We start from the raw sequence: 18,763 nt of genomic DNA, 5'->3' as shown, positions 1-18,763 counted from the left end.
TTATGTTTGTGCTCCTTCATTGTTTTAGCAAGTATCACTAGGACATCACTGGGATTCTAGATTTTATCCTTTGGAAAATCTCTGATACAGAGAAGATCCTATATGGTAGACAAATCAAGCAATAAAACCAAAATGGTACAACGAATGTAGTCTGCAAACTTGACATAATATCTGTCAGGATTCATTGTTTTCATTTTGTTTTGTAAAATAACATGTTTGCTGCTAAAGTTTCCAAGCCATCATTGACAGATGAACTAGAATAGACCTACCTTCTGACACCTTTGTTTAACTGAACAAGGTCCCTAACAATTTTTGCTGTTCATTAGTCATGGGAGCAGTTATTAACCCCAAGCACCATTGTATCATTTCTGTCATTGATGATGTGACCCCACTTTCAATCATGTGATCTGAGATTTTACTTTTCCTTTCAAAAGGATGGGGAAATTTTCCTTTGTACACAATTATTTTCATACACGGTAATGTGATATTCTTGCTTCAGTTTCCTTAAGCCTTCGAATAGATTTAGAAATTCTTACCAAAATTTTCCCCCTTCCTCATTCTGTTGTATCGTATCCACACTTTCTAAGAGATCAAGAACAGATGCATTGCTGCTCCACAATGGGATATGCTGTTCACAGTGAAAGGTAAAGTTGCCATATTCCTACCAGACCATGGGGGAGCTCGCTCATCAGAGAGGTAGGGTCAGCATTCCACAGGCAATCGGAGAGGTTGATGAGCAGATTCCTTCATGGTAACCTCAGCTGGCGTGCAAATTGAACCCAAAATGTCGGCATCTCTTTACATTATAAACTGGCCATCCAGCCTACTCAGCTAACCAACAACATATATAATGACTCGCTGGCATTTTATCTTCTATGGTTTGTGATGATTTGCGCATGCACTGAAGGCTTGTACCTCCTGGACCTTAGAGTTTTATGTAAGCAGGTCTGACTGCCTGTGACTTCAACCAGGAGTAGGGCTGATTAAAGGGTCAAAGAAAGGGATTTACACAAGGGGACAAATGGAATAGCTGAGATGTTCAGTGCATATTTTACGGGTGAGGTAGATACTGACAGGCATTGTAGACTAAAGAGGAAACGTTGTCTCTAAAACATATTCAAATTGATAAGGAAGGGTTACTAAATAAGTTGTCAGTACTTAAATTTGATGAGGCACAGGGACCAGTTGAGATGCATTCAACAAGAAGTGAGAGTCGAATTTGAGGAAGGGACTGGCCATAATATTTCAATCTTCTTTGCATTTGGGGATGGTGACAGAGGACTAATGAATTTCAAACACCAACTTGCTCAAAAAAAGGATAGTAAATATTGGTCTCCAGTTGCTAAGCTGGTCACTTCAACTCTGATGGTGGGGAAATGTAGTAGTGAAGGAAAGGTAGTATTTATTCTGAAGATGAAGGGTGAGGGTGGGGTGAAGGGAAGGATTGAGCAGTTAGGTGCAGATTGATCCAGAGAGAGAGAATGACAGTTTGGGAGGCAAAGAGCTGGATGATGGTGTTTAGGATAGAATTAATAGTCACATAGAAAAACCTAAGATTTTGAAGTTTGTAGATGAACCAAAACTTGAGAGAATTGCAAACTGAGAGAAGGACAGTTTGGAATTTCAGAACACATTATTAGAATGGGCAGTGAGGTGGCAAATAAAATTCAGTGCAGAGAAGTGAGATTCACATTGGTAATAATAAACATGGAGAGACAGTACAAAATAAAGTGCACTATTCTAAGGGGTGTACAAGAACAGAGGGAGTTGGTGTACATGTGCATAAGAAATTAAAGTTGGCAGGATGGGTTGAGAAAGCAGTTAATAAAACATTCAGTATACCAGGCTTCATTAATGGGAACAAAAAGTACAAAAGCAGGTGATGTTATGCTGAACTTATATAGGACACTGGTTAACCTTCAGGTGAAGTATTATGTACAGTTCTGGGTGCCAACTATAGAAAGAATGTGAATAAGTTTGAAAGAGCAGCATTTACAAGAATGATTCCAGTTATAAAGTTCTATAGAAGAAGTTGGGACTGTTTTATTGGAGAGGAGAAAGTTAACAAGAGATTTGGCGGATATTTCCAAGAAAATGACGTGTCTAGACAAAGTGTATCAGGAATAGCTATACCTTCTTCTGAAGGATTGAAAACCAAGGAGCGCAGATTTAATGTTTAGTTTTTCAGAATAAGCAAATGAGAAATGAGAAACAACCTCTTGAAACATTGAGTGGCTCAGATCTGGAATATAAAGCTTGGAGGTAGTTTCAACTGGGCGTTAACAGGTATATTAATTGATTTTTGAAATAGAAATAATGGGATGGTATTTGGGATTTTCTTTTACGTTGTTGACGCATTCTGATCCCATGTTTCCCATCTCTAGAATACTGCCATACTGTTTCAGAGTTATCCCAATCTACAGTGCTGTAATAATGCTTGTCAGAGGTCTTTTCTCCTGTGCGTCATTTTTCCAGGTGCATCGTGGTTTTTGCCTTGTCTTCTCATATGTGGTACTGAGTAAGGTCCTTTAAAGTAATTCACTGCCATCAGTCCTTCTTTGTCTTGGACCTACCCATTGAGTAATATTTCAAGATGCACAACAGAGTATCTATAGAAAAGGCCTTGTTAAATAACAGGACAGTTTATTACAGAGTGGTACTTCAATGCTATCACAATTGGCCAGGTATAATTACTAGAACCTTCAGGAGCTGGTACGGAAACATAAGCTCCTTCCAAAAGGTTTATTGTAGAACTCTGTGACACCACCCACAGCCTGCATGAGACATCAGTGGAATGGTGGAGACAATGTAACATGAACATTAACCTCTTTTGAAGCATTATTTTATCTCACACTCTGCATTCTGAGTCTTGCCTTTTACAAATTCTTCCCTCTCAATGTCTTCCAAGGTGCTGTTCTGCCTTCACAGTATTCCCTTTTCAGGTATGTCCCTGCTTTAACTACAGATCCTGGCTCTCGGGGATTTTTTTTAACTCGCTTTCTCATTGCCACCATAGTTTATCTTGTGGTTTAAAGCAATAAATCAACTTGTACATTGCAATAACACTGGAGTATTTCTGGACCACTTGTGTCTGCTGCTTGCTCCTTATCTCCAAGTAAGACACTTCAACTTCTTGTGTACTGTAACACTATTTATTTATATCTGTATGTGGTAGGCCATTAAATACATCTCTCCAGAATAGTATCTGATACCTCCCTCTTCACAAAGTCATTCCAAAATGATGTCTTTTACTGACATCATGAACAGAACAGAATTGAATAGAATATCCCATATTGTCATGAATATTCAAGTACTGAATACAAGAGTAAGTGATAAGTTTAACAATGTTGCCGTGTGGAGCCATTTTAGGTACAAAATATCTCGCTACAATATCTAAGTTATAGAAATAGAAAAAAAATGAAAAGATACGTTAAAAATTTAGTTACGCCCACTGCCACCTCGTCGCTGCTGCCAGCCACATTTATGCTGGGCCCCAGCTGCTGCTATGCTCTCTCCCTGGCCTCCAGAAGGTAAGTAAGACACACTGAAAACTAAAAGAAAACCGAGAAAACAAGATAAAAAGCAAAGAAAACAGGAAAGGAAGGAAAAGGGAAAGTGGGCAAAGTGGATGAGATCCAGGTACAAGAGCCCTGAATGCTGCCTGCTCCACTGCCTTGTAAGGGAAAGAGTGGAGCCACTGTTTGGGAGTGGCATGTGATCAGTTACATCATCATGATTTACACAGAAGGTAGCTTCTCTCCAATATTTTACACTGTCAAAATGACTTATATTTTAAACTGTTGGGATTTAGAGCAAGCCACATGTGCAGGGTTTCAACACAATGTTCTTCTCATTCAGAAGAGAGAGTTCAACCACCGAGCCACAACTAACACCAACAGAAAAGAATTTTACTGAAGTTAATGTATATTTAATCGAGAATCATCAATGAGTGTAAAGGATGTATTTGGATACCAGATGAGCGTTAATACAGTTGCATAATACACTAAGCAGATGAACCTACAACTGCTGAATAAAGCATAAGTCAGCAATATTTGTGCATTTGACCCAGTAGTATTTTGCATACTCAGCTCTCTCCTAACCAGAACATTTGAAATTTCAGACTGGCTGAAAACTAAGCTTCTCAAAAGAAAGTTGTTAAAAAAATCAAGAGGTGGGAAATAACAACTACAGGAAAATGGATTAAATAAAAGTAGACAGAATATATGTATAGGACATCCAAGGGAGTGCAGAGTGAATTTTTATTCTCGGTATTGATTGAATTTTGGATCATTCATGGGGGTCATTTTGAACTATTTCTAAAGAGCACCCACAAAAGATAGGAATTTGGAAACCAGAGGAATGAGAAACTAGAAAATCTCTACAATGTTCATCCTGCCTGACATTTAAATTCTGTAGAACCACCACCCATGTCCCCCCAAGCTCAATTGCATTCTCAAGTGGAGTAATTTTCCAAATAGCTGCTTTTCCATTAACAATAAAGAAAGTAATGTGTAGGATGCACATGGATCAATAAATTTGCCCATTTTGTTGTGGGAATGAGCAGTCAAGGGCCAAAATCATTGAGTGGTACTGACTACTCATTCACTGTCCAATCTACTACAGTTTGAGCATATTACTGCTCGAACTAGAGCTGGCTAATCTACACAAATTGAGCTCCTGTGTCCAGTAATAAAAGTTAATGTTTAAAGATGGTGTCTGCTTACTTTTCACTCTTCTGCAATACAAAATGGAGCCAAATGATCTTTTTTGCTGTAGCTGACTGCTCCATCCAATCCTGAAAGTGCTTAACACTAACCAAAAAAGCATCTGAAATAGGAACAGCATTTCCTTCTGTCTGCTGCAGTGTCTATCATTTCAATTGTTTGTTGGCTACATAAATCTAAGGTAGCTGACTTTAAATCCATGATATTCACAATAAGCACCGATTTCTTACAGGTAGTTACTCAGTCAAGGAAACTGCAAAGATGTTACATTTTTGAATGAAGCATGCTTGCCTGAGCCAAACTATTCAGTAGTCTAGCTGAAAACTGACAATCCTGACCAAGTCAGTTGGATTCCAGCCAATTCAAAATCACTGCTTACAGCACTGTGAAATGATCTGCCTCAAATTCTGTGACAGAATAAAATAACTAATGTTTCTGAAGATCCTCCAGCAATAACACAGTAATATTGGAGCTTTTCATTACAATCTCCAATATCAGCACATTCATCAATTCATCTAATGTGATTTGCAGTTTATGTTTGGTCATGAAAATAATCTTTAACCATGACTTGCTAAATATTTTCTATGACCGTTTTGGCCATGACAGAATGGCAAATCTGAATGCAATAAATTCATATGATAGAACTAAAGATCTCAAAAGCATGAAGGTAACAAATGAAGTCTTGAAAAATATGCTCAAACTATATCCAAAATGTTTCCCAGCCTCACTAAAGCACTCAGTTAATTGAGGACAGGATGTAAAGACCTGTCAAATATGCATCTGATTTTTACCCAAAAGAATGATACAGTGCTGATCAAAAGCACTTAATTGAAAGATTTTAAACACAAATTGGAATAGCCTGGTCACTGTAGGATTCACATGAATTACATGGAGTTAGTTAAAACCAGCTGTTTAACTCCAAGGCATAAAATGCAATAATAAATGACAACATGAGTGTCAGCTTGGCTCAGCAATAATACTCTCACCTGAGTTAGAAAGTTGGGGGTCAAGTCCCACTTCAGCACTCGAGTAGATAATCGAGGCTGATACTTCAGTACTATGGGAGTGCTGTGTTATTTCAATTGCCATCTTTCAAACGAGGGTTAGCCTGAACCCGTGTTGGTCCACTCAAGTGGATTTAAAATCCCATACAACTTTTTCAAAAGAAGAGTGGAGGGTTTACCTGCCTACACTTGTTGCTCACCAGAACAGATTAACTAGTCATGGACATTACTGCACTTTATGCAGCCTTATTTGATAGGAAGGGTGGCTGCTGAATTTGCTCACAAACGAAAAATGACATAACTTCAAAAGGTAGTTTTTTGGCTTTAAGGCACGTCAATCCTGAAAGTATGTGAACTATAATGTTCTTTTGTGTGTGGAAATTAAAAGGTGGCTACATGTTGAAACAATTTAGATAATATCAAAAGCCAGGAAGATAGGCACCTGAAACCATCCAATCTCTAAAATCTCCAAGAACGTAAACCTACCACCTTTCATCACCTTTTCAATAAGTACTTTGTATTTGCAATGTTTTTCTTACCTGTATTGAAATAAACCATTCACTTATAATCACTGTAGTTCAAGGTCATTTTGATGTGACATTCTAACCAAGTTATATCCATCACCACGAGCTAGTGGCATATCAGACAAGAACTAGAGTCAAAAGTGTTCCTTTGATTACATCCAATACATGCTTCTTTGATTTAATTACATATGCTGTTTAATTATTAAATGTTGTACTTTAAAAAGCTAAAGTAAGGTAGAGATTTTTCTTTATGGATTTCTCTAGCAGTTGGTAAAATTCTGGCCTTTTGTCATTCCATCTTGTACTTCATGGGGGCTTCCAATTCTAAGTTCAAACTAACATTTTTCACATATCAAAGGCATTTTGGACATGATCCATTGGCTCCTAATTTGTTCCTAATGCTGGATTGTAGGGATTATATTCGTGTCAAAAATGTTACAATCAATCTTCAACTTAAAATCTGGCATTTTATATATTAAACTTCATATTAGTATGTTGTCAACTGAAGAATATTCGTTCAAAAGGTCCAATAGAAAACCATTTCCCAAAAATAAATAAAGAGAGTAAGGAATGTTGCTATTCACTGTTATGTATGATATCAAGAAAACACTGACACAGGAAAAGGTTGACATGATAATAACATTAGGTTGAAGTATAGTCTACAGACTGTTATTAAATAAAGTAACAATCAATTGCTCTTTTATTAGTGAGTACAATCAATGCATAGTTGACAGACTGAGCTGACAAAGGCTATCAAACTGTCTGAGGATAAGAAGGAAACATTTTTTCCATGTTTTGTTTTCTTTCCTAATTTACAAAGCCAATTTCATTTTTTTATCACTTGCTTCCCACAATATCATGTGAAAGGATCACAGTAGGAAAGTCACCATGACAAAAAGCAGGCTTGTACTATCTCATTTGCCCATAACCTAGGGTCAGAAAATGAATGAACACAGGCTTTTCCAGCATCATTAGAATTTCCCACACTACAACCAAGCTTCATATCACATGCAACTTGTACTTTTGGATGAACGAGGCAGGCACACAAGTCACCTGTTTTGCTGTTAGTTTTCAGTCTAAATGTATCACACAGAATTTTAAGCAATTTTTAAATTTTTAATTACACAATTTAGTATATGTTGAATTTAATGCAATGAAATGCGTTTATACAATACTGGGCTCTGTATTACGGCAAAATGTCAACAGTGTCTGTAATGCATTATATGCACGTTTTTATCTGTTTAATTCTGGCCAAAGTGGTGTGTTTTATTCTGCATTTAAATAATAAATTTAAAGGTAGAGATTCAAAGAGATTATAATTCAGTTTTCACTGAATTCAATTATTTGCAGAAGTAAAATTGCAGATAAAGCCCCAAATAAATGACTAGTTAAATAGCTAATTGGTGACTGTAGCAGTTCACATTCCTGATACTTGAAAATTTTACCAGAAATATTGGTGATAAAACGCACCTATTTTTAGAATTTCTTTTTCTTATAATACACAAGTAAATATTATTAATGTACAATCCTGTTCTTATGGTGACAAGCACCTGATGCACACTGCTGCTCAAAGTAAATTCAGTTTCAAAAGCATCTAGTCAAACTGCAGGGTAAGTGAATAAATAAGGGTGTTAACAGATTGTCTGATCCCTTCAGGTTACATCGGGTAACAGAAAATACATTTAGCTGTGCAGATTAAACTGTTCAGTATATTTATTATGCGTAGTCTCAAAAAAGAAAACAGAAGTATTGTTAAAAATTTGACTAAAATTGTGAAATAAATATTACTGAAAAGTCACAATTTGTCAATACTCATTATTTTGCATTCATCCAGGCATTTACAAGAATATTAGTTGTAGAGGGGAACAGCATTCTCATACAGAATGACAAGGGAATGCTGGTTAGTTGGTGAATGGACTGTCATTGGTAGAGGAATTGCTATGTAAAATGTGCCAGTTAGATGATGCCTGACAGTTAACTGCTAAATTTCAACAAAATGTGTTTGCATAACAAGATTATTGGAAGATTTACATCCCCTACATACAAACACAATATCCAAGTGTGGTAGTAGATTGCAGATTATAATTAAAGATTCCATTGCCGTTTTCATGCTTCCAAGTAAGAAAACAGTTAATAGCAAACAGAGATAATACAATGACAGCAATGCAAACATTGCATTTTAATTACTCTTGCTCCAAATTATGCGTAGAAACCTGAAACGAGCAGGCAAGATGATGAGAAGAGTCGGGGCAGGCCCTTAAATCTCAAACATGATTGCATATCCTGAACAATAAAAGAGAAGTAATCAGTGTTGGACTAAATATTAATAAATGTCACCTTTTATGAATACTTGGTATCTTGATGCAGCTCAGCACTGGTATTCGAGTTGCTTCTTTACTTTAATGAGGAATGGCACATGTGGTTGAGACACCTCCTCATGGTGCACTTATGAAAATCTTGTTTGTTCAGGAGCAATTCCAAGTTAATGAAAGTTGATAAAGGATAAGCCTCTTCCAAACGTTGCATTATTAATTTTCTTGCCACCATGCAGCTGGGCGTTTCAAGAAATATTAAATTGATTTTGCAAATAAAAAATTACAAAGTAGTTTTTGTAAAACGAAAAGCGGTTAGGGTCTTGGGTATTTTGCAGCTCAACATAAAATATCAAGGCTGCTATTCAACTGTTATTTTTGCACTGATAAAAAGCATTTTCAAATGTGTATCTGAACAAAAGCAGCTATGGTTAAGTGCAAAATCTTGATCTAATTTTCAAAGATGCTGATGCCAAGAGGTGTAAAAATATCTTTGTAGGTAACTTTCACTGTTTATAATTTGGACTGGGTGTTTTCTTCTGACAGATCATATATAAGGGGATGACAGTGAAAGCCCAAATTTTGTTTCCAGTTTGGGGGTGTTGCTTAAGGAGAAATTCCGGCTTCACAATCTCAGCCTTTAGAAATGGTTACCCACACTTCAGAATTTCAGACCCAGGGTGCAAACTGAATTGGGACTTTGGCCAGGCAACCTCCAAAAGGCTTGCCATTCCTGGGATCAAAAACCTCTCTTGCCTGCCTGGGGAATCTACAAAGTGTAAAAGTAAATATTTAAACAAAAACATCCCTCTTGCTCTCACCTCCTCATTACCCTCAATTTCTGTATCCCATTCATGTTATACTTTTCTTCTGCACTCCCATGGCCCCTTGTACCCTTGTATTACGCTGTGTATATCTACCCTCCCTCCATACTCTCATGCCTTTTGAGCCACACTATACATTTTGCATGGCTTCTCTCAAGTCCTTACCCATATCTCTTGACCATTAATACTCCATATTATCCCATTACCCAAATGAACATTAATGTCCCTTATGACAATCATTGCCAACTCATCTCCTACCCACTAACCTCTGCCCTTCACTACCAGCAAGAAGGCACCTATTATCCAACATGGGCATGAATCAGGAGGCCTCAGGCAAATCCACAGGTACAGGCATGTGGCTGACTCTTTCCTGCACCCTGAAATGGCTTAGCAAGCCACTTCCTTCAGGAAAATTAGGGATGGGCCATAAGTTGCGGCCTTGCCAATGATGCCCATGTCCCATGTACAAATAAGAAAATGATTATCAAACAAGAGAACACGGTGCTGGGACTAACATAATGTATTAAGGACTGGTAAATTGACAGGGAGCAAAGAAGTGATAACGTGTCTTTTTCAGACTGACAAGCTCAAAGAGTGCCTCAGAGCTTCGTCTTGGAGCTTCAAGTATTTACAATCTGTATCAATGAACTGGATGAAGAGATTGATTGTATGGATACTAAATACGCCAAGTGAAGTGGGAAATTAGCAATTTGTAAAGTCTTGTAAAAGGGGTAAAGACAGGTTAATTGAGTGGGCAAAAATGTGAAACATTGAATATAATGGGGGAAAATATGAATGTGTTCACTTTCGCAGGAAGGATAGAAAAAGAGTTTATTATTTTAATGGTGATAATTTGCAGAATTCTGAGGTGAAAAGAGATTTGAGCATTGTGTTTATATGTATGTATAATAAATGATTAGGCGGGAAAATTGAATGTTGGAGCTTATTGCAAGGGTATTATAAAAGTAACAAAGAGTTTCTACTGCAACTATACAGGGCCTTGTTAAAGCCTTATCTCAATTTCTACATAGTTGTGGTCTGCTTATTTGAAGAAAATATCTAGTTGTTTTCGAAAATAGTTTAGTGAAGGTTCATTCTTGTGGTTACTGGATGAAGAGTTTATCGTATGAAGAAAGATTAACCAGTTTGGATCTAAATGATGAAGGTTCAGAATGTTTTATTGTTATTGCAGAACTTGGGTTCTAAATTGGAGGAAAACTGGATATTAGATTTCAATTCATTTAAAGTGTGTCTGGTTTTCTTTACTAAATGTCAATAAGTCATTCTTTTCCATAATAGCATTAACAAGAAGTCATGCAATTTTACCAAAATGGCCAGCAAGCTGCCTGAAATAATCCAAAGGTTAACATCAATTTACAAAGCTAAGAAAGAGGGCCAAATGTGGTTTTACACAGAGAGAAGAAGAGGTCCATAACAGCAGAGGTGCTTTCATCAGCAATCTTCAGGCAGTTGGGGCTGGGGAGAAACTTAGATCTCAGTGGGAACAAAGCTCCAGGAGCCAAATGGAATGGAGGTATTAGATGGTAAGACATCCTATCATGTTTTTGGAGCCACATGTTTAAAAGGAAACCATATTAAACAACAAGTGGGCTGAAATTGTAGTAAGATAACTCCAGAGAACTTGTACAACAAAATATAGTTTGCTTTGTCTTTTGTGTAATAAACCTTTTTTTTTCATAAAAAGTACATTGGCAGCTTCTTGTGATCATGTTCAGTGACTGACTTACATGGTAAACAAAAAGAAAAATAAAAGTTTTGTTCTATCAAGTATTAAGTTCATAGCTGGTCAGATCCCAGAATTAATTCTGACCTTATAATTCATGTTAATGAAAATAAAAAAAATCTCACATGGTGCTTTTCCACTGAAAAATGGTTGTAACGCTGCAATGTAAGTTGAAAGAACAATGAGACAGACTATAGGAAAGAGATAGAGAGCTTAGAAGCATAGTGTAAAGACAACTATCCCTCAATGTCAGCAAGATGATGGAGCTGGTCATCAACTTCAAGAAGTGGAGAGGAGGACTTGCTCTGCTGAGTTGGTCGAGAATCTCAAGTTCCTAGGAGTAAATAACACTAACAATCTGTCCTGTTGACTTCACAGTCAAGAAAACACATCAATGCGTCCACTTTCTCAAAAGACAAAGGAAATTCAGCAGACCCACAGTGACTCTTACCAATTTTTATAGATGCACCATAGAAAGCATCCTATCCAGATGCACCATAGCTTGCAACGGAAACTGCTCTGCCCAAGACCACAAGAAACTCCAGAGACTTGTGAACGTAGCTCAATTTACCCCAGAAACTAGTATTCCATCCATTGACTCCATCTATACTTGCTGCTGTCTCAGGAAGGCTGCTAACTTAATTAAAGAGCATTACCACCCTGGTTGTACTTGCTTCCACCCCCTTCCATCTGACAGAAGACATACAAGTTTGAAAACATGTACCAACAGATTTAAGAACAGTTTCTTCCCCATTGTTTTCAGACTTATGAATGGACCTCTCATATATTAGAGATAATCTTTCCCTATGCCTTCTCTATAGCTATAACACAATATTCTACTTTCTGTTCTATTGTTCTGATGCATACATGTAAGGTTCGACTTGCCGGGATAATGTGCAAAACAATACTTTTTACAGTATCTTGGTACATGTGACAATAATAAATCAAATCAAAATCAAATCAAATGTTTCTTTAACACAGAATGGACATTTATGATACAAAGGATGAAAATCCTAAAATACAAGTTATCTAGATGTAGAATGATCAAAATAAATCTTAAAACATCAAGCAAAATCAAGTTTCAATCTATTTTCCGACACCATCACTTTATAGTCATTCCAATCCAGAGACGTTATGCATCCATATCAATTTTTTTCCTATTCACTTGTGAGACAGGGGTGTTACTGGCTGCCAGCAGTTTTTTTATTGCCTGTTTCTACTTGCCTTTAACAAGGTGGTGTGAGCTGCCTTCTTAAATTGCTGCATTCCATGTGCTGTAGGCTGATTTACCTTTAGGAAGGGAATTCCAGGACTTTGACCCAATAATAATGAAGGAACCGCGGTATATTTCTAACTTGGGATGGTGACTGGCTTGGAGGGGAATTGCAGGTGGTGGTGCGCCCATGTATCTGCTGCCCTTGTCCTTTTAATTGGAAGTGGTTGTGGGTCTGGAAGTTGCTATCTAAGGATCTTTGGTGAATTTCTGCAATGCATCTTGTAGCTAGTACATACTGGTGCTAACGAAGCATCGGTGGTGGAAGGAATGGATGCTTGTGGATGTGGTTCCAGTTAAGTGGGCTGCTTTTTCCTGAATGATATCAAGCTTCTTGAGTGTTTTTGGACTCATCCAAGCAAGTGGGGCATATTCCATCACACTCCTGACTTGTGTCTTGTCGATGGTGGACAGGCTGTGGGGAATCAGGAGGTGAGTTGCTTTCTCTAGTATTCTTAGCCTCTGATCTGCTCTTGTAGCCACTGTGTTTATGTGATGAGTCCAGTTGAGATTCTGGTTGGTGGTAGTCCCAAGGGTGTTGGTCGTGGGGACTTTGGTGATATTGACACCATTGAATGTCATGGGGCAGTGATTAGATGGTCTCATATTGGAGATTGTCATTGCCTGGCATTTGTGTGGCACAAATGTTACTTGTCACTTGTCAGCTCAAGCCTGGTTATTGTCCAGATCTTATTGCATTTGGACACAGACTGCTTCAGTGTCTGAAGAATTGTGAATGGTGCTGAATGTTGTGTAATCTTTAGCGAACATCCTCACTTCTGACCTTATAATAGAGGGAAGGTTATTGATGAAGTAACTGAAGACGGTGGGACCTAGGACATTCCCCTAAGGAACTCTTGCAGAGATGTTATGGAGCTGCGATGGCTCATCTTCAACAACTACAACCATCTTCCTCTGTGCCAAGTATGACTCAAACCAGTGGCGGGTTTGTCCCTGGTACTCATTGATTCCAGTTTTGCGAGAGCTCCTTGATGCCATCCTTGATTGAATGTGGCATCGATGTCAAGGGCTGCCACTCTCACCTCACCTCTGGAATTCAGCTCTTTTGTCCATGTTTGAACAAAAGGTTATAGAGGGGTTAGGATCTGAGTGGCCTTGGTAGAACCCAAACTGGTTGTCATTGAGTTGGTTGATGCTGAAATTTTAAGTTTGACTTAATTGTTATGCCCCAGTTTCAATTTGTGAACTGTGGAGTCTTCAGCCAGGAATACTCAAAAAAATGAGAGCCTCGATTTTCTCAGCATCGAATATCTTACAGATTTCGAACAAAATGTTTCTGGTTATAAAAAAGTTGTGAAAACTTTCTGCTGAGGTAAGTTATTTCTTCAGCTGTTCTAAAGATTTTCTTTCTATGAGGGATACCATACACGCCTTTTGCCTCAGCCAGGTCTCTTCTGTGACAAATGACAGGTCACATTTGTACCACACTAATGCCAGGCAATGATGATCTCCAATAAGAGTCATTCTAATCACTGCCCCATGAACAGCCCTAAAAACTCTCAAAGTGGATTTCATGAACTAAATTTAATCCTTGATTATCCTGAACCAGAAACAAGATCAATGTTTAATCTACCTGTTGTAAACCACATCAGTATAAATAGTGTTCCATTTATCCTCCTGCTCACAAACTGGATTAGGTCCCTGTCCTAGAAGGACTACCCTCTTTTTCTAAGAAAAAGCTTTCACAAAAATATCCAATACCTATATGCCAATGCTTTAATTATATCAATATAAGACCATAAGACCATAAGGCATAGAAGCAGAAATTAGGCCATTTGGCCCATCGAGTCTGGTCCACCATTCAATCAATGCTGATAAGTTCCTCAACCCCATCCCCCTGCTTTCTCCCCACAACCCTTGATCCCCTTGATAATTAAGAACCTATCTATCTCAGTCTTAAATGTACTCAATGACCTGGCCTCCACAGCCTTCTGTGGCATTGGCTTCCATTGATTCAGTACTCGCTGGCTGAAGAAGTTTCTCCTTATCTCCATTCTAAAAGGTCTTAACTTTAGTCTAAAGCTGTGCCCTCAGGTCCTAGACCCTCCTACCAATGGAAGCATCTTCCCAACATCCATTCAGTATTTTGAAAGTTTCAATTAGATTGCCCCCTCATCCTTCTAAACTCCAATAAGTATAGCCCTAGAGTCCTCAAACGTTCCTCATACATTAAGCATTTCATTCCTCGCACCATTCTCATGAACATCATCTGAACCTACTCCAGAGCCAGTACATCTTTTATCATTACACAAGCTAATTTTCATTCTGTGATCTGAACTGCTCAATATTACCATCAGGTGGGACCATGGTGATAATGGTAATATTTTCCTCTCGCAAGGTCATTATTCTGAGAAAAAAAATCTTCCCCAAGTGGGATGGGAAGGGTGCTGACAGGAAAGTGGAGTTGAGACCACAGTTTTACTGAATGGCAGATCAGGCTCTAGGCACAAATGGTCTATTCCTGATTCCTTTTTCCATTGGAACAGGACAACAACCTAAGGTAAAAATCAAACAAAAAAACTTGTTACAAGTGTTTTTACAAATCTAACAGGTAGAATACTAATTGTGATTGCTCATGTCAGTGATCTTTGTAGAATATGATGAAATTACTAATAAAAGGTAAAATTATTTGCCAATATGTCTGCAATCAAGTGTAACATTGGAAATGGCTTTTAATAAGCAGGGTAAGATACTCCATTTGGTGGCCTAAATGTGTCAAAATGGCTTTTTTGGCACAGTAGCTTGTAACAGGTCTGTTAATGCCTCCATCTTGTCATTGAGTAGATTGATCCTGCCACATATGAGTTTATGTCCCATGAACATTTGTTTTCTGACATCAAACCAGCCCTTGTCTGCATTGGCTGCAAGTTCTGATGACTGCTAATACTAATTTCAGCTTCTCATCATGCTTGGCTCTCGTGGCCCCACAAATAACGAAATCATTTGAGATACTGCTTATTCTTAGGCTACTTAGTATCACCTTATAGATTTTGTGTAGGCAAATCTCTGCTGCCGTATTAATGTCAAATACAAGCAAAAACAGAAATTGGTTAAAAAAGGCTCAGCAAGTCTGGTAGTATCTGTGGAGAGAAATCAGAGTTAATGTCTCGTGTTTGTGGACCCTTCTTCAGAACTCGCACTTTTGCTAACTCACAAAAGCCTGATTGATTTGTTTTCTTTCAACACAGAAATTGTTTTGGCTGTGATAGAAAATTACACTATAGGGAGAGGATCATTTTCAAATTAACCTCATTGCAATCAACCAAATGAGAAAGAAGAGCCAGTTCATCCCTTGCCATCCCAAAGCCTTAATCCCTTCTGAGGCCATAACAAATTAGTGAACCCTAACCAGGCACTGGTTGTGAACATTGTGACTGACACTTGCCTCAGGCAAGTCACAGATTGGGCTATTGGTCTGCCTGCCCTGTGCCATCTGCTAGAAAACATACCTTTGCCATTTGAAATTTGACATCTCCACATAATGATACTTGAAGTTTTTTGCTGCGTGTTTGTAACCCGCCTTTTCTCCTACATCCGACAATATCTTAGGAACATCCCTCACTGAAACATCTGCATTCCACAACAATAAAGGTGCCTTGCTTTCGATGCTATCTGCATTTCTGTAGCCCAAAAACAAACCCCAACTGTTAGCAGACAATCCAAAGTCCTCGAGCCACCCTTTCTATTTCTTTTTGATGGTCCTGGCATCAACCAGCAGATCAAATGACTCATTTCTCTAGGCTGCAAAAACTTCACTCCAGCAAATCCCAAGGTCAAAACATTCCTCTGTATTTTTCTCTGAATTTTCCTTCTATATCTTTTTCATTACTTCCATTCATTACATTCATTTCATCTCAGGCTGAAAGATCACCATTTGAACTCACAGATTTAACTGTAAGGAAGACTGCTTCCTGTTGCTTTTACATATGCTAACTGAATTTCTGTAGTACCTAGCACTTTAAGTTTCGTATTCAAGCACTGGATGGTCGTAATTAAACTATGGCCTGACACAATCAAGTTCATTCTTGAAGTGTTATTTTATCTTTCTTTTTCATGTAAAATGGACCAACCTATTGTGGGGTTCCACCATCTGTATTTTACTTCCCAAATGATCATTAAATTTCTGAATAATGCAATATGCTGCAATCAATGTGGCACCAGTAATTTATCAGATATAGAATATGTTGCTACTTGAGAACACCTTGCTCTGTATAACTGTGTGTCATTATTAAAACCATATTTTACGTATGGGTTAGTCTTTCATATCTCCAAGGAAAGCCAGCCTACTATATCTTGAAATAAAATATACACAACATTTTAATAGATAAAATTTTTCCCTGTGGATCTCAAGACAACAAAGGGAAAGAAATGTACAAACTTAGAAACATGAAAGAAACAAGTCTAGAGTCTTTTGATATACCATGTTGACATGGAAATGTATATTTAATTATGGAAGGCTGTGCGTGCACAAACTGATCTTCATTGCCAGTATGAACCAAAATGTTTAAAATGTGGTATATTATACCATTTGCTGCCACTCAAAATATCTAACAATTCACAGTAATGCATACCTCTGTAGAAACTAACCTAGGAGTAAGTTAAAAAATGTTGGCCGAACAGGTTGGTCACTCTGAAGTTCCTACCATCAGAAATCCCATTTCCCCAGTTCTTGTATAATGGCCATGATATTTCCAAAAGGTGAAAATGCCAATAAAATGCCAAAACTGCTCCAAGATCTTTGTAAGTAAAATCACAGTTCTATACCAGACACTAGGCATGTTCCTGAGTGCTGATTACTTGTCGTTCTACAATAGCAACTTTCAATTATAATAGTAGGAAAGTGGAGAGACTAATGTGTGGCAAAATTAAAATGATAAATCTTTTTCTTGTATAAATGTTTCATTGCTGCACATTAATCTATGTAAGGGGTTGCAACATGATTATATTTGTTACCATGTAATTCAACGTGAAAATGCTAATAGCTTTTTGACAACTTTTGCAACATTTTATTACCAGAGAAATAGTTAATTTGTCCCTCAGTGCCTGAGTATCTTAATAAAACCTTAATTTGTGTTAACGTGTTAATAGCCCATTGTCTACCAAGTTTATATGTTCCTGAGTTTAGCATACAATACACAGTATTGTGCAAATGTTTTGAAAACATTCAAATGTTTGCTGACCTCGAACAATCAGAATAGAATCCTTTAAAATGTAAATCTCTGATCCAATTCCTAGTATGTGATTACCTTGCTTGTAGGTTTGGTGTTAAGCTACTAAACCAACGGAAACTGATGACAGTGTCTTGAAAGAGCCAAAGTATTCACTAGCACATATGTGATTATGATTAGCCATGCACAACACATGGAAATTTAAGAACAAAAAATTTCCTGTTTAGATAGGCAATAGCATTGCTGAATAGATGCTCGTAAAAGCCAGATAATTGGTGCTTAGCCAAATTGATCTTGTGTTGAAAGAATTGCATAAATCTCCTTACCCCCGCATTTCTTTTCCCTTACATTCCCAGTCTCTGGAGCATGGTTTTATTTTTCTAAATTAAGTTGAACAGTCCAAAGTTAGTTTCACAATTTCACTCCCTCCACATATTTCAGATATAATATACAAAATTATTTGTATCGATTACCTTAAATGATACAATGCTGTTGGCTCTAACACAGAAAAAAGCAGAGGCAAAACATCTCATGCTCAATTAATCCCTTTAATGGGGAAGAAAATTCTTCCAACATCTTTCCTAACTCTGATAATTTGAATGTGATGATCACTCATCAACTCCCAACAATGAAAGAAAAGCCTACCCGCAGCCTCCCCACAATTGCTGACCCCCACACGACCCCGCCACATGTTCAATACATTCATTAAAAATGTCATTTTACATTTTCCTGCTGCACTGGCAGTGCTCACACATCCTACTCAGCGCTAATTGCCATCATCCTAGTGAATCCATGGTCAGCATTCTTTGGTCATTTCGTAAATGGGACCTACAAAACTGTACACATTAACAATAGCCTAACCAAAATTCTGTAAATTAAACTTCACTTGCTTTTTTCTCTTTATACAAGTCTATATTAGCACTTGAATTTTATTGTCCTCGTCTATTCCCATTATAACAATTTCAGACAATTGAACTTTTACAATTCCAAATCCATTTAGTCACATGCGTTTTTCAGAGTTTATCAGTCAGTGCCCAGAGCAAAACTCATATTTTCCTCTCCTACTGTGAATTATTTCATCTTTATGTACACATTTTATGACACCAATCTGCTACATCTGTCTGTGTCTTCCCAGTATGCATTAACATTTCTGCATCTTTCCCCTGCTA

The sequence above is a fragment of the Stegostoma tigrinum genome, chromosome 16, assembly GCF_030684315.1.
Source record: "Stegostoma tigrinum isolate sSteTig4 chromosome 16, sSteTig4.hap1, whole genome shotgun sequence".
In the NCBI taxonomy this organism is placed as follows: domain Eukaryota; kingdom Metazoa; phylum Chordata; class Chondrichthyes; order Orectolobiformes; family Stegostomatidae; genus Stegostoma; species Stegostoma tigrinum.
Note: the sequence above shows the minus strand (reverse complement) of the source record.